Genomic DNA, 10,011 nt, shown 5'->3' with positions numbered 1-10,011 from the left:
TAAGTGAAATCATATGGTATTTGCCTTTCTCTGTCTGAATTACTTCATTTAGCATGACCATCCATGTTGCTGCAAGTGGCATTATTTCATTTCTCTTTATGGCTGAGTAGTATTCCATTATACATGCACACAACATCTTTTGTATTCATTCATCTGTCCACAAGCATTTACGTTGTTTCCATGTCTTGGCTACTGTAAATAGTGCTGCTATAAACACAGGAGTGCACCTATCTTTTTGAGTTATAGTTTTATCTACATATATGCCCAGGAATGGGATTGCTGGATCATATGGCAATTCTATTTTCAGTTTTTTGAGGAACCTCCATACTATTTTCATAGTGGCTGTACCAATTCTTATTCCAACCAACCATGTAGGAAAGTCCCCTTTTCTCCATACCCTCTCCAGCATCAAATGGTATTTTTAATTTTCTGTTTATAACCAAAAATATACTTTTGGTTTCAAATGTTATTATTTTACCTCTCCTATAAGAAAAAATTTTTGATAAAAGTTAGACCAAAAAAAAAGAAACAACGGAAAATGTCCAGTAACATTGTCAAATATAAAATAGTCAAATACAAGAAAAAGAGCATCTAAACTTAACCTAAATACAAAAGTAATTACAGTATTATATTATCTCCACTCCAGGCATTATGTATTACTTACTACAATGCAATTATACATAAAGATTCTGAGGGCAGGCACCCAGCTGCTGTGCCTGCACCTCTAAGGTGTGCTATTGCAAGGCTTAGGTCTAAAAATAACAGTCTGACTAGAATATTCTCACAGGGCTGGGTGGGTCAAACACATGAATAAATATTCACAACAATAAAGACTGAGCATAAAATCAAAATTCATGTAGAGGGAGAAACTGCTGAACAAATGTATTTTTTAAGGCACTGTAAATGCTCAAAAGTAGTCAGAGAAGCTTTATTCTCAGCTCAACACACAAGAAGTAACGTAATCCAACAGCACCTTTTAATACCATGAAGTCTCCAATACAAAAATGCATATAATAGGAAATTTTGAGTAAGAAAAATATTTGCCATTTTTACTATTAGGGTGGTAGCAGACAGACCCAGGAGCACTGGCTGTGTCCAATGAAGCACACATGTGCTCACATCTTTCTTTGAGACTCATCAAGGTGCTTAGACACTGTCTCAGGAAGGCAGTGGCTTAGTGTGAGCAACACAAGCCTCCCCAAAAGCCAGGCAGGGTTCTGATAGGTCCAGTAGTCTCTGTGATGAGCCAGTTTGGTGCTTCCCCACTCAATGATGGCTGATTTCAGGGAACCCACAGTCGACCCCACATACTGAGAATCCATGACAGAGATATGAATACCAACCTGGTTTTATTACAGCAAGATGCTTTGAACATTTCCACTTTTAACCTTGTTTCTGGCTTGGAGTTGTGGAGATTATTTATTCCACTGATTGGCTATTAATTAAATTATTTTTTAAAAATTGCATTTGGGGAGACAGGATTAAGATGGTGGGATAAAGTACTGGAACTCAACTTCTCTCCTAAAAACAACAAAATTCACAACTAAAGACTGAGCAATCTCCACCCAAATGGACCGGAAACCAAAAAAGATATCCTACTCCAGAAGACAAAGAGGAGGCCACAGCAAGAGGTAGGAGGGGCGATTTCACGATATAAACAACCCCATACCTCCCCGATGGGAAGCTCCACAGACTGAAAACTAACTGGTTCTGAGCCCCACATCAAAGCATCACGTGCAGGGATCCAGCACTGGGAGAAAGAGCCCCTGGAGCATCTGGCATTGAAGGCCAGTGGGGCTTGTGCACAGGAGCTCCACAGGACTGGGGGAAATGGAGACCCCATCCCAGTGCACACGGATGTTCACGTGCACTGGGTCCCAGGGCACAGAGAGATCTCCATAGGAATCTGGGTCAAACTGACTGCAGTTCTTGGAGGACATCCTGGGAAAGCAGGGGTGAACGTGGCTTGTTGTGAGGGAAGGACATTGAAGGCAAAGCTCTCGGGAATATTCAGCAGCATGCCTTCCTCTGGAGGTGACCATTTTGGAAAAATCTGGCCCCACCCATCAGTCAGTGCTGAGAAGCCCCAGGGCAAACAACAACCCAGGTGGGATCACAGCCCCACCCATAAGTAAACAGGCTACCTAAAGACCCCTCAGGCACACAGCTGCCTCTAATCCCATCCAGAGACTAAGCCCCACCCACCAGAGGGATAGGAATCAGCTCCACCTACCAGTGGGCAGGCATCAGCCCCTCCCATCAGGAACCCTACAGCAAGCCCCCATATTGACTTCAGCCACAAGGGGGGCAGGCATCAGAAGTAAGAGAGGCTACAACTCTAGTATCTGTAAAAAGGTCACCACACCAAAAACCTATAAAAATGGAAAGACAGAGAACTATAACTCAGATGAGGCAGAAAGGAAAAACCCCAGAAAATCAGCTAACTGATCAGGAGATTCTCAGCCTCTAGGAAAAAGACTTTAGATTGTTGATGCTGAAGATGATGCAAGACATTGGAAAAAAACTGGAGGCAAAGAAGGATAACTTAGAGGAAACACTGACCAAAGAGATACAAGATATAAAACTTAAACTAGAAGAGATGCAAAATACAATCACTGAAATAAAAAATTCACTAGAGGCAGCTAACAGCAGAATACAGGAGGCAGAAGAACGAATAAGCGATGTGGAGGACAGATTAGTGGAAATTATGGACGCAGAACAGAAAAGAGAAAAAAGACTGAAATCAAATGAAGAGAGTCCCAGAGAAATCTGGGACAACATGAAACGCAACAACACCCATATTATAGGGGTGCCAGAGGAGAAGAGAGAGAGAAGGGGACAGAAAAAATATTCGAAGAGATAATAGCCGAAAATTTCCCTAACATGGGAAAGGAACCACTCACTCAAATCCAGCAAGCACAATGAGTACCATATAAAATAAACCCAAGGAGGAATACACCAAGACACATATTAATCAAACTAACCAAAATTAAAGACAAAGAGGAAATACTGAAAGCAGCTAGGGAAAAGAAATAAGTAACACACAAGGGAACCCCAATAAGGTTATAGGCAGATTTTTCAGCAGAAACTCTGCAGGCCAGAAGGAAGTGGCATGATATACTTAACGTGATGAAAGGAAAAAACCTCCAACCAAGATTAATCTACCCAGCAAGGCTCTCATTCAGATTTGAAGGAGAAATCAAAACCTTCACAGATAAGCAAAAGCTGAGAGAATTCAGCAATACTAAACCAGCCTTACAACAAATACTAAAGGAACTTCTCTAGGCAGAAAAGAAAAGACAGCAGCAGGAAACAAAATGCCACACATGACAAGGCTCACCGGTAAAGGTACACATACAGTAAAGATACAAAATCATCCATGCACAATTATACCACCAAAATCAGGAATCATCAGAAGAGGTGGGTACAAATGCAGGACACTGGAGATGAACTTGCAATTAAGAGAACAACAACTTAAAACAATCTCATATACATATAGACTCTTATATCAAAACTTCAGAATAACTGCAAACCAAAAATCTACAATTGATACACAAACAAGGAATCTCTGGAGAAGAAATATATCTCATAGTAAATAAGTGCATAATCCACCATGAAGGGGGTCATTTGACATCATTCTTGGAATGCTGAAATCTTCTTAGATCTGATTCTGATTTCCTCTCCATCAAAGAATTTATGATAATTATAATTAAATAATGCCACTGTACAATTAAATAATACAGTTCTACAATTGTATTATTGATAACCATTTCTCTCCATGGTACAATGTAAGGTCTATAATGTCTTGTTTATCACATCACCTAGAATGGCGTAATGCCTATACTGAGGAATCAATAAGATGTAACAAACTGTGAGGACATATTTATACAGTTACACTGTTTTTTAACCATTTTATGCATTTTCTATTTTACTTATTTTCAGAGGGTGTATTATTTTTGTTATTCTTACCAGTTAAGTTATTCTTTTTATTATGCTATATAAAATATTTAATGGTATATAAGGCTTTCTTCTTTACAAATTTTAGTTGCATAACATACACAATTTTAATATAATGCTAATTTTTAAAGAAAATCGAATATAATAATACTAAATAGTAGAGATGAAAGCCATACAAAATGGGATAAAGTATAGAATAGATTTCCTATTTGTCTCAGCATATTTTCCATTCCACTTCTCCAGAGGGAGTCACTTAATCTGCTTCTTAAGATCCATGATATAATAATCTGTATGAATGTAATTGCGTTTAAATATATGTATTTTATTCTGTAAAAAAAACAATTTTCAAAAAAAATGCATTTGGATTAAATGCTTGAAGATTGCACTTAGCACTTCCAATGAACTCTTTGGTTCTACTGAATAGTTTTAAAACTGAGGCTGTTGCCCAGCTCCCATGCTGTTACCAGGGTGACCATAAACCATACACCCCTGCTTAAAATCTGGCTTGAAAATACAGTCCAAACTACTTAAAGGAAATTTATTTTTAATATAAGTCCACTATATCTCTTTAATTCTATATTTTGACTATTCTCTGCAATAAAATCTTTTCTCCCCTTAGCAGACCTCTCCTAATGGACTCATCTTCCCAAGTCTTTGTTTAGTCCATTCTATCTTGATTATTCTCAGGACTAGTTGGAAGAGAACATGGTGGAACTTAAATCTAAGAGAGTATTAGGATCTAACATAACTGAGACAAAAGACATTCATGCTTATGAAAAGGAGGTCTAAGTCAACACTAATAGAGACACCAATACCTGGAATAATATGATTTGGTCAGATTAGAGAATATAGAAAGCTAAAATGCTGTATGATGATGGAAGGCTTTGGAGGCTTATGTTTCTGATGTAAACTGAGGGGAGAAAGGGATGAAAGATGTAATGTGATTTATTCAGAGGGCAAGGTGGCTATTTGATTCTACTTATGCATTATTTATTGAATTTTGTTCCTGACTACAGTTAAAATGGTGATACTGGCAGTGTTGTGGGTTGGAGAACGATGGAGAGGCTGGTAGTCTCACCTGGAGCATTCAGCTCCGTAAGTCGTCCTTAAAATTTTTTTTTCCATCTGTTCCATGGCTATAAACTATTCCCAAAGCACACTGGTAATCACCACCAATAGAACACTGAAATTGGTTTATTTCAATGATTCTATGAAATGGATGTAGATGTGCTGAGAAAAACAGAACCTTTGCCTCTTAATATACATCTATAACTCAATCGACTACATCTTACTATTTCTGCTCAAAAATTTAGTAGACCTTGTCATTTTCTTTCCTTCTATGAGAGAAATTCATAAAACATGAGCTGTTAAATAAAGAAAATCTGTAGAGATACATGAGAATATGAATCCTCTGAGAATCTGAAGTCAGTTGTAATATAATATGATAAATATGGCAGTAGGACCATCTCCTATGTTTATTGGGAGGATTACTTAAAATAATGCATATGTAGAGCATCTTGTGATGTTTCAGTTTTTTGAATTATGCTTATTTTTATTCCAGCAAATTTATTAATACTTGGTCTAAATTTTGAATCCTGTTTAAATTACATGATATAAATTAAATAAATACTCAAAATAAGTGCGATATTTAACAATTGACCCATGAATCCCTCTTAGGAAAAAGACTATTCTTGATAAACTCCTGGATTATAGAAGATAAAACCCAGGAAGCACATGTGGCTCCCTTAACTTATTCATTCCTTCATTTGTTCACTTATGCATTCCTTGAGTGCTGACTATTAGGCACTGAAGTTATACCAACAAACAAAACAGATAAAGCCACTGCTCTCTTAAAGTTAACGTTCTAGTGGGGGAGAGACACACACACAGACACATACATGTGCATAACCTCAAGGAGTGATAAGTGCCATGAAGCAAATAAAAAAGAGACCCAAAACAGAGAATAACTAGGTAGGTTAGGGTCATTCTTTCTGCAGTAGCATAAACACTTCTGTACCCTTGTCTCAATCCTCCAAAAAGTTCTCTATACTCACGAATATTTCATTTACATGGGCTACATTTTTATATTATGGAAAAAATAATTTAGAGTGTGAATCTGGAATGATGGAGTGGATAAGAGGAAACATAGAAACCCAGACACAGGCTAGAGGAAGAGTAATCATTAAGAATTCAAGCTACCTGGATTTCCCTGACATTTGAAAAGTGTTTCCTCCTTCCACAAGTATGTATCAAGATTCAAGGCATTCTTACCTCAATCTCAAGGAAGACGAGGTGGCCCCAGCTGACATCTGGGTTACATATTTAATGCCCAAACATCCAAGGAGGGGAGAATCAGTCAAGCTAACTATTCTGATTTCATGTAAACAAAATAACCAATTGATGGACTGATTGCTTCACTTGTTTTGGACATCTATATACACAACCACATGCCAGTGATCAAAAATAAATCATCTTCAAATTCAGAAAAATATATAGGACTGTGCTATATTGTTCATAACAATCTGTTACAAAGGATAATATATCTACTAGAGTCTGTTTTTTTTCAAGGTATCAAAAACAACATTAATTATAGTCAAATAATTATTACTTACCCAGAATACAAAGAGCTTCTTTCACAACTGTGGCTTCTTTGCTTTTCTTCCTTCTGTCAGTACTGTGGCATTTCATTATTCATTGTTATTTCCACAAAAGGGTAGGCTGAGAAAAAAGAACAGAAACTCATCTTAATTTTTTCAACTGCCCCAAGTGTTTAAGGGCAATAGCAATATTTTTAAAAATAAATTAGGGATTTTCATGTCTTTATCCATGTTTTCATTTAATTTTTAAAAACAAATACTGTTCTAGCTATCAAAAGTGAGCCAATTATTATCCATTCCGCTAAACAACTTAAAAAGATATTCAATAGTGTCTAATTGTTTCTGCTTATAAAAATCATTACATATCCAATGTGGAAAATATATATAACAAAAACTGGCTGGTTTCCTGTGCTTATTTGTAGTTTATATTTCCATACTATTTTGGAAAATGGGATCTTAATAAATAACATGGATGTTAAGCTAAAATGTGGATTATCAAAGTAAATTATAAAATCTCCTGTAAATATCTTTTAATAATTATTATATAGAATTACATAGCTAGAGCCCTATCCAAAATAAGAAAAAACACTAATCTTCCTTTCAATTTTTTCTAATTCCCATGGCTTCAATTATCATAAGCTGAGAACATACATCTATTCTGAATTGCAAATCTGCATATCCAACAATCTGCTAGAAATACTCATTTAGAATTCCTGGGCATATATCAAAGTCAATATGTTCATACTACCTTAAGAAAGCTTTTTCATCTGAAATAAATTTTTCCTTTAATGTTTCTCATCTTAGTTTAAGGCAGTACCATCTATGCATCCAACTAATCAAGCAAAATATCTTCTCTCCCTTGCTTTTACTCTCTATATCCAATCATTAAGATTTGTTTAATTTGCCTCCTAAATATTTCTTAGCTTATTTTACTTCTTTCCATCCTCACTGTTTCTAACTTAAGATCACAACTTCTTTCACCTGGGTGACATAGTCCATGCGAATGGGGCCCCGGGAGTTGTAGAGAAGAAAACATCTGGAGCCCTTCTAGCCTCATCTTTTATCATCTTCCTCTCTAACTCTACTTTGCAGCATATTGATTTTTAGCTCCTTAAACATTTCATACCCTTTTACCTTGGAGCCTCCAGACAAGCTGTACTCTTTACACATGTAGTGTATATAGTATAGATATGTAACACATGTAGCATATATGTATTATGTATATGTTTATATATGCCATACATAATTTGGTCTGAGATACTCTTCATCATCACCCTATGATTCACTACTACCATTGCTGGGTTGGCTGTCCCACCAATATAATCCCAAAATATCTGTTATTCTCTAATTAGAGCACTTATACTTTTATTACAATTATTCACTGCCTAATTATGCCCTCTGGTGATATCAAGGATGTGTGTTTTGGTTTTTTTGTTTTTTGTTTTTTAGGGCCACACATGCCACATGTACAGCATGTGGAGGTTCCCAGGCTAGGGGTCGAATCTGAGCTACAGCTGCTGGCCTACGTCACAGCCACAGCAATGCAGGATCTGAGCCGTGTCTGCAACCTATACCACAGCTCAAGGCAATGCCGGATCCTCAACCCATTAAATGACACCAGGGATTGAACCCCAACCTCATGGTTCCTAGTTGGATTCGTTTCTGCTGCACCACCACAGGAACTCCAGGATGTGTATTGTTTTACTACTGTACCTTTAATATCTAGCACAACTACCAAAGTAGACAAAGGAAATATTTCCTAAGTGGAAGAATTAACTTATCAATAAATATATGCTAGTGTTTCAGGCAAAAATATGGTCATGACTTTCTTCAAAACAAAAATTATGGTGAAGTAGGAGATATTTGTAGATATGGTCAATGTCATTATTATTATTCCATCTGTATGGTAAAATGTAGTGCTTATTCTTCATCTCCAAAAGCTGAGAATTATTAACAATGCCTCTATAAGTAGAAATGTTCAAGGAAAGGCTAGGATCTATGATGTGCCTTTTCCTAATTTCACCATGTTTGGATAGGACAGCTCAGCTCTAGCTGAACACCGCCAGACAACTCCCAAAGATGTAACTAAAATCTGAAGTTGTCAGCAAATTGTTTTCCAAAAGGATAATTATTAGGACAACAAAATCATGTAAATAAGAGATGGAAAGACATGACAGGTCATCTAATCTCTCCTGTGAGAATATTCTCTTACATGTTGGTCTCAATGCTTCAGGGTAAATTTTAAGTACAACTAGTGATGTAAATCCCACCTTTACCCTTGGGAGGCTGTATGCAAATCAAAAGTTTTAATTGCTTCTACTTGGATAAAATATCTTAAAGTCTGTCTTTTCGTCAATGTGTGCATGTTACTCTAGCTTTCCTGTGCCTCTATCTTTTAAGAATAAGTGGTGATAAAATCTTGGAGCAGTAGTTTTCATTCAACTAAGAGTTCAGTTACAAGCAGCAAATGTACCTTCTCCATTTAAGGGAGTACTTAATGGTGACAATTTTTTTTTTTTATTCTAGGCTTAACACGCTTTTATTTAATTCTATTGATATTTAAAAATTGAAAGGGGTAAATAAGTCAAAATTTATCACTTCAGTAGGATAAATCTTACTTAAATCAAACTTCAAGAGACTCTTCAGTTTCATTTTCTGTGATACAAAAATATTTAATAGAATTTCATTTAATTAAATGAGCAGTTGGCTGGAGCTGGGAAATTTTTGGATTATACTGAATGTTATGAAAGTTATTTTTATTTGTTTAACATTTTAATCTTATTTCCCCTTAATAATCTTGCCTGTATCATCTCAATATATGATCCTTTCATGTAATTAAATCTATCAGTAGATAAAGCAACAATGGCTTTTATTTGCAACATTTCCAATTATTCGTCTGTATATCAATTATCTGCATGATGGCCATATTTTATACTACTGTACTATTTTTTACTGAATATTTTTCTTGAGATAATGTGCTTGTTTGAAATTAAATACCTTTTAAGTAATATTTATCCTATTTAATCACTCTTTTCCCCCAATATACATAATGCATACAATTTAAAACATTATTGCATAACTTCTAAAATTATCTTCAAATGCACCTTTCGGAAAAGCTGTCCTATCATATTTCATTATAAATTTTGAGGAGAGGCAGCCATCACGATGGACGTGAACCTCAAGATCCGATCCGTTGCCTCTAGACCACCATTTTCAGGGGCTCCAAGGACTCAAGCACCACGCTCAGGCGGAAGCGCATATCTGAGGGCATCCTCCAGCAGCTGGCTGAGGGGCTGCCGCTGCACAAGCTGGACTAGCCTCTAGATGAGGGCAAGATATTGGGCGATTGTGGCTTCACCAGTCAGACAGCAGGGCCTCTAATCCGAGCCACTGGGGGAATAGTTTTGTGGGGCCCTGCCGCATCTAACCCCTCTCCAGCCCAAGTTGCAGAATGTGA

The 10,011-nt window shown here is 36.6% G+C and overlaps 1 long non-coding RNA gene across 1 annotated transcript in view; it reads right to left on the bottom strand.

Annotated features, from left to right (window-relative positions):
* LOC102161640 overlaps nt 4,214–10,011 on the bottom strand; it is a 491,906-nt gene continuing 486,108 nt past the window's right edge. Inside the window, exon 5 of the long non-coding RNA XR_002339820.1 lies at nt 4,214–6,675. This is a non-coding gene — a long non-coding RNA (uncharacterized LOC102161640). The remainder of the gene's footprint in view (nt 6,676–10,011) is intronic.

This window comes from Sus scrofa, chromosome 16, assembly GCF_000003025.6.
Source record: "Sus scrofa isolate TJ Tabasco breed Duroc chromosome 16, Sscrofa11.1, whole genome shotgun sequence".
NCBI lineage: Eukaryota > Metazoa > Chordata > Mammalia > Artiodactyla > Suidae > Sus > Sus scrofa.
The sequence above is the reverse complement of the archived record's forward strand: the minus strand, read 5'-3'. Positions and strand labels throughout refer to the sequence as shown.